This window comes from Neophocaena asiaeorientalis, unplaced genomic scaffold, assembly GCF_003031525.2.
Source record: "Neophocaena asiaeorientalis asiaeorientalis breed wild unplaced genomic scaffold, Neophocaena_asiaeorientalis_V1.1 scaffold64, whole genome shotgun sequence".
NCBI classification, from domain to species: domain Eukaryota; kingdom Metazoa; phylum Chordata; class Mammalia; order Artiodactyla; family Phocoenidae; genus Neophocaena; species Neophocaena asiaeorientalis.
In genome coordinates this window covers 2,062,843-2,073,431 of record NW_020185334.1, presented here as the reverse complement: position 1 = coordinate 2,073,431, position 10,589 = coordinate 2,062,843, and positions in this window count along the sequence as shown.

Sequence of the window (10,589 nt, the reverse complement as noted above, 5' to 3'; positions counted from 1 at the left end):
TCTCCAGCTATTAAATCCAATGGTCACTTGTTGGCTCTTACCTCTTTTCCCTACTCTCTCCGGCATTTGGCACTATTGGCTGTTCCCATCTTCATGGCACGCTCTCACTCTGGACTCTTATGACACTATTCTCTTTAGTCTTGTTTTCCATCTACTCCTCAGTCCCCACTGCTATCGCTATAGTTTAAGTCCTCATAGTTCCTTGTTTGGGCCATTCAATAGTCTGCTACTGTTTACATTGTCACTAGAATTGTACAGCTAGAATCCATCCACCTCTCAACTGCCAAAGTCATTTTTAAAAAGCATAAGTCTATTCATGTTCTTCAATGAGTAAACCCTTAAATGACTCCCCATTGCTCACAGGATCAAGCCCAAACTTCAAAGCCTATCACACAGTCTTTGCCTACCTCTCCCCCCAACAATTGCTGTGTTCCATCTTATATCCCAAACCATAGCAAACTGACATATTTATAGACCATGCTCTTTTATTCCTCTGTGTCTTTGTTCCCTTTACCTGGTCTGAAATGTTCTCGTTCTCTTTTGCCTGCTTAGTGAACACTCACTAATCTTTCAAGATTCAGTTTATGTCCTTTCCTTTATGAAGCCCTCTGACTGCTCTGCACACTGGTAGAATTGGCCTCCCCGATTTGTGCCCTACAGTATCTTATAAATGCCTCTATTTTAATACCTACAACACTTTACAATTTATTCCCTGTTTACTTGTTTTTTTGTTCTAGACTCTAAGCTACTTAAGGACAAGGACTGTGTCTTAGATATTCTTCCCATACTCCTGGCACGTAACTTTTATTAAATTTTTTTTTCTCCCTATAAGTCAAAGGCTTTTAGGATATTCAGAGATTTGTGCAACCATCACCTTAATTTTAAAACATTTTCATTACCCCAAAAGTAATCTCTTAGCCATAATCTCCTCAAATCCCCTACACCTCCCAGCTCTAGGTAACTAGCAAACTACTTTCTGTCTCTGTGGACTTGCCTATTCTGGACATTTCATCTATGAAATCACACAATATGTGGCCTTTTATGTCTAGTTTCTTTTGCTTAGCATAATATTTTCAGTGATCATCCATATTGTACCTCATTTACTTTTTTGTTGAATAATATTCCATTGCATGGATATAACAAAGTATATTCATTATTCATCAGCTGGTGAACATTAGTTTTTTCCCACTTTTTGGCTACTATGAATAATGCTGCCATTTGTGTACAAGTTTTTGCATGGGAATGTTTTCAGTTCCCTTGGATACATACCTAGGGTGTAATTTCTGGATCATATGGTAACTCTATGTTTAATCTTTTGAGGAACTTCAAGGCTGCTTTCCAAAGCATTGTACCATTTAAAAAATTGAGGTGAAGTTCATAATATATAAGTAACCATTTAAAAATGTACAATTAAGTGACTGCTAGTGCATTCACAACCACCATTTCTTTTTAGTTTCAGAATTTTTTCTTGGGTCTTCCTTGGTGACGCAGTGGTTAAGAATCCACCTGCCAATGCAGGGGAACATGAGTTGGATCCCTGGTCCGGGAAGATCCCACATGCCGTGGAGCAACTACTGCAAGCCACAACTACTGAGCCCAAGCACCACAACTACTGAAGCCCATGTGAACCTAGAACCCGTGCTCTGCAACAAGAGAAGCCATAGCAATGAGAAGCCCGTGCATGGCAACGAAGAGTAGCCTTCGCTCACCACAACTAGAGAAAGCCCACACGCAGCAATCAAGACCCAACGCAGCCAAAAAAATAAATAAAAAACAACAAAAAAACCCTTTTTCTTTAACCCAGAAATTCACTCTATATTCATTAAATAACTCCCCATTATCTCTTCCCCCATCCACTGGCAACCACTAATCTGTTTTCTGTCTCTATGGATTTGCCTATTCTGGATATTTCACATATATTTCATATAATAAAAATCATATAATATGTGGCCTTTTGTATCTGGCTTCTTTTACATATCATAATGTTTTTGAGGTTTATCCAACTTGTAGTATGTTCCAGTACTTCATTCCTTTTCATGGTTGAATTCCATAGTATGTATACACCACAACTTGTTTATCGACTCATCCATTATTTAGGTTGCTTCCACCTTTTAAATATAATAAATAATGTTTTTATAAACATTTGTATACAAATTTTCAGTGTGGACATATGCTTTCATTTCTCTTGGGTGTGTTCCTAGTAGTGGAATTGATGGGTCATATGGTAATTCTAAATTTAACTTTTTGAGGAACTGCCAAACTGTTTTCCACAGTGGCAGTACCATTTTACATTCCTACTAGCAACGTGTGAACGTTCTTATTTCTCTGCATCATTGTCAAATCTTGTTATTTTCCTTTTTTGTTTTTTATTATAGGCATCCTAATAGATATGATGTAATATATCATTGTGGTTTTGATTTGCATTTTCTTAATGACCAATGATGTTGAATGTGTTTTCATGCATTTGATGGCCATTTGTATAGCTTCTATGGAAGAGCATCTATGCAATTCCTTTGCCTATTTAAAAATTGGGTTTTTTGTCATTTTTTTTGATGAGTTCTAAGAGTTATTAATATATCCTGAATACTAAACCTTTATTGAATGTATGATTTGCAAACATTTTCTCCCATTCTGTGGGTTGTCTTTTCAGTTTCTTGATGATGTCCTTTGAAGCATAAAAGTGCTTAATTTTGATGACATCCAGTTTGGTTTTTTTTTTGCTTGTGCTTTTCGTGGCATATCTAAGAAATCATTGCCTAATATAGGGTCACAAAGATTTATGTCTATGTTTTCTTCTAAGAGTTTTAAAGATTTACCTATTATATTTAGGTCTTTGACACATTTTGAATTAGTTTCTATATACAGTGTGCAGTAGATGTCCAACTAGTATGAGATAGGTGGCTTTCCAGATGCCCTCACCATATGTTGAAGAATTATTATTCCCCTTCCCCATTAACTCAATGTTTTGGCATCTTTGCCAAAAATATATTGACAATAAATGTGAGGATTTATTTCTGAACTTTCAATGACATTTTATTGATCTATATGTCTATCCTTATGCCAGTACCACACTGTCTTAATTACTGTAGTTCTGTAGTAAGTTTTGAAATTGAGAAGTGTGAGTCCTCTAACTTTATCCTTTTTTTTCAAGAAGAACATTCATTTCCATATTAATTTTCAGATTGTTTTATTAATTTCTGCAAATAAATTAATTAATTAATCTTCTGCAAAGATCCCAGGAAGCTGGGATTTTGATAGGATTATATTGAATCTGTAGATCAAATTGGAGAGTACTACCATCTTAACAATATTAAATTTTCCAATCCATGAACATGGGAAGTATTTTCATTTATTGAAGTTTTCTTTAATTTCTTTTAACAATTTTTGCAGTTTCAGAGTATGAGCTCTGCACTTTTTTGTTAAATTTATTTCTAAGCACTTTATCTATTTCAATGCTATTGTAAATGAAATTGTTAATTTCATTTTTGGTTTGTTTACTGTGATGGTATAGAAATAGAATCAATTTTTGTCTATTAGTCTTTTATCCTGCAACCCTGCTGAACTCATTTATCAGTTCTAATAGTTTTTTAGTGGATACCTTAGGATTTTCTGTGTATAAGATCATGTCTTTGGTAAATACAGATAGGTTTACTTCTCCCTTCCCAATCTTTATTTCTTTTTCTTATCTAATTGCCTTGGCTAGAACCTCCAGTACAATGTTGAATAGGAATGGCAAGAGTAGACATCCTTGTCTTGTTCCTGATCTTAGGCGGACCATACCAGGAAAGCATTCAGTCTTTCACCATTAAATATATTAGGTGCCAGTTTTTTGAGGATGCACTTTATTAGGTTGACAAGTTCCCTTCTATTCCTAGTTTGTTGAGTGTTTTTATACAAAAGGGAAGTTGACTTCTCAAGTGCTCTTCCTGCATCAATTGAGATGACCATGTGGTCTTTGTCATTTGATCTATTGATGTGGTGTGTTACATTAACTAACTTTCAGATGTTATACCAACCTTGCATTCCTGGGTTAAATGCAAATAAATATTCCTTAAATTGAATTCATGGTGAGCAAAGTATCTGAGGATTGGGTAAAAATTAACTTGTTAAACGGCCAGAGAAACAAGATTGGAAAATAATTTCCATTTTAAGATAGTAATTAGTTAGGAATCATGGAAACTTTGAAAGTAGAATTGCTATTGTGGAAAGATTATAAGAGACTATAAGAATATAAATTAAAGCACTTAACCACTCTTTGAGTTCTATACTTTTCATTTAAAGTTCTAGAACTAGATCTTCATGATATTCTAGATTTAACAAAACTTAACCTGTCTCAAATATCCCTACTCTATAAAAATTACTGTAAGCCTTTTCTCATAGATTTGCTCAATCTCTCCCACTGCACTCCTTCTTTCTCTCTCTCTCTCTCTCTCTCACACACACACACACACACACACACACACACACACACACAATCCTTCCCACGTATTGTCCTAAATGAGAGTATCGTTACTATTTATCCTAATTGAATATTTTAAAGTAGTTATCCAAAAGTAGTGTTAATTAGGAATATAGTGAAGTTACATATGATTTTCTAATCAGCTTCCACCCTTAGTGCTAAAACCGCTCATAGAGAACCATAAGGACAGAAAAACTTACTTTTAATTGTGACCCCAAGAATTATCAATATTTCTATTAGCAGGGACAAGGGCTTCATTTTCTCCTAAGCAGCTCCTTCTTACTGTAACACAGGCAGAACTAGGTGGCTGGTCCACAAGCTTCCTCTTTTTAGGTCTGTAGGGGTCAGGACTTGGTTGCTAAGCAACAATTTCTTTACTCTTGGGCCAATGAGCTGCCAGGCCAGGAAGTTCCTTTCAACGGGGAATGAAGGCAGCTGATGGACAGAGCAGGCTGTGGGGAAGGAACCATATCTAGTTTCTTTCTTCTCCGGTAAGAGATAAGTGGTAGGCTTGAAATAGGTAGGAGTTGCTCTCTGAATTCTGTTCAGAGTTGCTGGAAATTCTTATTTTTATGGTACCTCCAGAGATGCAAGCTGCAATTATGTGAAAACACAATTAACTAACCTGACATCGTCCTTTAATCTAAGATCTCAAGGCTATGGTGGACAGGAAATATATGGACCAAGTCTGCTATGGTCCCCATCTTGGTGAAAATGTTTATACTCTGTTCAGGTAAGGAACTGCTGACATTTTACTAGGACCAAGACAAACAAATCCCAGTCATCAATTACATTTTTGAAAAAGAAAAACAAATACCATATGCTAACACATATATATGGAATCTAAAAACAAAAATGGTTCTGATAAACCTAGGGGCAGGACAGGAATAAAGACGCAGGCATAGAGAATGGACTTGAGGACAAGGGGAGGGGGAAGGGTAAGCTGGGACAAAGTGAGAGCGTAGCATTGACATATATACACTACCAAGTGTAAAATAGCTAGCTAGTGAGAAGCAGCCGCATAGCACAGGGAGATCAGCTCCATGCTTTGTGACCTAAAAAAAGGGTGTTTCATTAAACTTTCATTAAAAGGTGTTTAAAAATGCCTTCTTTACTCTCTTAAAATATATGGGCATTTTATGAATGAATACCCTTAAGGCTAGGACCAGAAATCAAAATGAATATTAGGTAAAGTATCGCAATATTAACAATACCCAAAGAATGGAGTTAGTAGAGAAATCGTACCTAAAATATATCCAACTTTTACAGTGTGTTCAGGTAATTACTTCAGAAACAGATGTATTTATTGCCTTGAATTTTTAGGTTTACTCCCTGTATTCTCATTGCTGTTGTGACAAATTACTACAAATTTAGTGGGTTAAAAATAACAGAAAAAAACCCCAGAAGTGTATTGTCTTACAGTTCTGGAGGTCAGAAGTCCAAAAGGATTCTTACAGGACTAAAATTAAGAGCAGATCTAATTGGTTCTGGGGGCTCCAGGGGAGAATCCATTCCTTGCCTAGAAGCATCCAGATTTTAGTGGCTGCCCACACTTCTCAATTTGTGGCTACGTCACTCTGACCTGTGCACAATCATCATTTGCCTTCTCCCCTTCTGCGGTTCAATCTCCTTCTGTCTCCCTCTTACGACACTTGCGATTACATTTAGGCACCACCAAAATACAGGATAATCTCCTGAGCTCAAAATCCTCAGTCATATTGGCAAAGTTCCTTTTGCCAAATAAAGTAACATTCATAGGTTCTAGAGATTAGGTCCTGGAGATCTTTGGGACCGTTATTCAGTCTACCAGTGTCCCTAATATCTTTTCCTCTCACCAAGAGACTTCAAAATAGAACTGGCCCAACTTCTGTACTTTAAAAAAGTATCTAAATAAAATTTATTTAAACTCTTAATATCATCCATTAAACATTCTTCAAACAACCTTTTCTTCCAGTCCCCATTTGGATCCAGAATTATCAGCATCTTCCAGCAGATGATCTTGCTTCCTATTTTCATGGAAACTGAGGCCATTTGACCTATCTTACCTTGACTTCCTTCCTTTTTATTAAAAAAAACATTTTTGAATCTCCATTTCTTCTTTTTTTCCTAATTCATCCCAAAAGATGAAATGCACTTCCTATATTCTAAATCCAAACTTCTCTCACTTTTGATTCTATCCACATTTACTTTCTCTGGTACTTCACTCTATCTAACATTTGTTCTTTTCTCTTCTAACTTTTTCTCTCTCTCTCTTTTTGTTTCAATCTTTTTGTACCAATCTTCTTCTTAATTTAAAAACTCTTCATTCCACCTCTCCTAGAAAAATTTTCCCTTGACTCTCGTATCCTTGCTACTGCTATCTTTTCTACTTATCCCTTAGCCTCTAAACATCTTGAAAGAATACTCCTTAATCACTGCTTCTGGCTTGTTGCCTCCAACTTATTCTTCAACTACTTGTTTTTATTTTCACTAATTTACATAGACTATAAATCCAATTATCTTTTCTCAGTTCTTATCCTACTTGATCTCTGTGAGACATCTGATATTTCTGACCATAAACATCTTCTTGAAAACATATTATTGGTTTCTCTGAAAATTGAATTGCAGTTACTTTTTTACACTTTTGAACACATCTTCTCATTCTTCTTCTACCACTCCCTGCCTCATTCATTTACATGTTGAAAATCTGCTATATGCTAAAGATGAAAGGTAATACTCTTTGAGGTGTTCATTAATTTTATTTGTTAGTTCCTCTCTTGGTCTTCACATTAAATTAGGGGCTCACATTTTGGTGTCATGTGCTCCTCCTTAGTTTTGCCAGCATTTCTCTACGGATGCTCACTTAACTTTCAGTTATTCAATAAATTTTTATTATGTGCCAAGTATTGTGCATTTTCTGTGGATGGTGAGCAACAAGATATATTTCCCATCCTCAGAGAGTTTATAAGTCTAGAGTGAAAGGCAAATATTAATGAAATAATCACAAAAATAAATGTATAATTAAAAACTATAAAAAGTGCTTTATAGGAAAATGAATGAGTACTGAGGACATAGAAGAGGAAGCTATACGTAGAGGTCAGGTGGGATCAGAATCAGGAAGGGCTTTGCCAGGGAGTGAATTTTGCCAGCTAAACTCTGAAGAATGAGAATGGGTTAACTAAGCAAAACATGTCCTAGGTATAGTGATAAACATGTGAAAAGGCCATGTGGTGAGAATGAGACATGTTCAAGGAACTGAAAAGCTCTAAGGGCTGCTATGGTTGGAATCAGAGATGGGTGGTGGGGGTGGAGCATGGTATAAGGTAAAGCAGAATTGGTAGGTGATGGTCACTCCTAAATGATTCAGTTTTTATAAGACTGTGTTAGTCATCTTGGGCTGCCATAACAAAATACCACACACTGGGAGGCTTAAACAACAGAAGTTAGTTTTCTCACAGTTCTGGATGCTGGAAGTCCATGATCAGGGTACAGCATGGTCTGCTTCTTGTGAAGGCTCTCTTCCTGGTTTGCAGATGGCTGCCTTCTCACTGGGTCTTTACATGATGGGGGACAGTGGAGTTACAATGCGGGAGTCAGAGGGAAGGGGAGAGAGAGAGAGTGTGAACTCTTCTCCTTTTTATAAGGCCACAGTCCTACTGGATTAGGGCCCCACTCTTAAGACCTCAGTTAACCATAATTACCTCCTAAAGACCCTATATCTAGATATAAGCACATTGTGGGCTATATGAATTTTGGGGGAACTCAGTTCAATCCATGGTAAAGTCCACCACAAAGTTACTGAATGATTTACAACAGTAAAATGACCTGATCACACTTGACAAGATAACTCTAGATTCAGGGCAGAGGGGTAAGAAAACTTTCCTGTAGTTAATAAATGTGGGAGTCATTGATGTAACTCAGAATTTTCCAACCTCAACGGTATTGACATTCTTTATTGCAGGGGACTGTCCTGTGCATGGTAGGATGCTTAGCAGAATCCTTGGTTTACATTCACTCAATGCCAGTAGCATTTTTCCCTCAGGTGTGACAACCAAAAATGTCTCCAGATATTGCCAATGTCCCCAAGGGAGGCAGAATTGCCCCTGGTTGAGAATTAGAGTTATAACTGAAGCCATGAATATGGATGAAATTATTCAAAGAATGAATTCCAAAATGTAGTGGCTGAAAAGGAAGATGGGCCAACAGAGGAGGCTATAAAGGAATGACCAGACAGGAGGAAACTCAAAAGGCTGACAAAATTAAAGGAAAAGAATGCTGTCAGGAGGAATAAGAGGTTAATACTATTAAATGCTGCTGAGAGATCTTGTAAGAGAAAGATTGAAAAATGTCCATTAAATATCACATGAAGGCCATTGATTACCTTAATAACAGCCGTTTCAGTTTATTTATAGGATAGAACCCAGATTAGAGTGGACTGAAGAGCAGAAAGTGGGATACAAGAAAATTGACACGTTTTGCAAAGGAGGAAGTTACTTTGGAAAGTAACTTCCCTTAGCAGTAGGAGTGTGGGATCATGGGAGGCATTTGTATTTATTTGTATTTTATTTATTTTAACATGCAAGAAACCTGAGAAAGTTTAAAAGTTGATGGATGGTCCCAGTTCTTTGAGTCAACATGAGATAAAGCATAATCAGTAGTGCAGTGCTTCTAAGAAAGCACAGGTGGCAGACTTTCCTGGCGGTGCAGTGGTTAAGAATCTGCCTGCCAATTCAGAGGACACGGGTTTGAGCCCTGGTCCGGGAAGATCCCACATACTGCAAGCCCGTGCACCACAACTACTGAGCCTACACTCTAGAGCCCGCGAGCCACAACTACTGAAGCCCGCACGCCTAGCGCCTGTGCTCCGCAACAAGAGAAGCAACTGCAATGAGAAGCTTGTGCACCGCAAACAAGAGTAGCCCCCGCTCGCCGCAACTAGAGAAAGCCCACATACAGCAACAAAGACCCAACGCAGCCAAAAATAATAAATAAATAAATCAACATTAAAAAAAAGAAAGAAAGCACAGGTGGAAGGACTGGCTCTGGGTTGGGGTGGAACCAGTTTCTCTGTTGTAACAGAAGAGAAGGTGCCCAGTATAATGCACTGTCCTGCACACATTGCATTTTGCATTTCTAACTAAGGACTCAATATCTTTCCCATGAAATCTGAAACTGCTCCTGTATTGCCAAATATTATTAATATTGCTATTTTCCTCAACTATACCGTGAAACCCTAGATTCTTTCTCTTTCTTATTCTCTTCCCCAAATCTATTTCATTACCAATTTTTATTGATACTACCTTGGTAATGTGCCTTAGAGTCCCGCTTTTATTTCCACTGCCAACAAATGAGTGCATATTTTCATTATTAGCTCAAATGTCACTTCCTTCTTGAAGCTTTCCCTATTTCTCTCAAACAAATTTTTATGTACTTCACAGCATTAAAAGAAAAACAGAAGCAGAAACAATGTCAAAATTAACAAAATTATCTTACTGTTATTAATCATCCTCATGAGAGTGTCCTGTTACTCAAAACATTTCATTCTTTACAATTCTTAAGCCCCCCCTTTCTTCCTCTTATTAAAAACCTGTTCCGAATAATTATTTGCTCTTACACACCTGGCTTAAGTACAACACAGATAACACAGCACCCCAATTGTCAAATAAATGTGGATTCACCACATCCACCAAATCAGCCTTGCCTGATATTTAGAAACACCATAAATTTGGGGATGGGGTTACCAAACTTCCTCTAAATTCTAGGTCACCCTACTCCTATGGTGTACTCGAACGGAGCCGGGTTTTCAGATCACCTGCAGACTAGCATTGCCCAGATTCAAGCGAGCCCTTTAGACTAGCGCCTTGACTGAAGCAATTGGTGGGGGAATAAAACCGATAAGATGATGGGCTCTGGTTAACACCCACTTGAACTTGCTTTGATGTGACTTCTTTCCGTTTCCAGTATAAGGTTCTGGTTGCCCACTACTTCCCGGTTCTTAAACCCTTGAGTAGTTCAGTTTACTTTTGTTCTTTCCAGACTTCACCGGAGTCGAGAGAAATACGTAATTTTTACTACAAGGTCAAGGAGCTGATTGTATATGGCCTGGAACCATTTCCTAATCCTTTCACTTCTTTCGGTTATATTTGCCCAC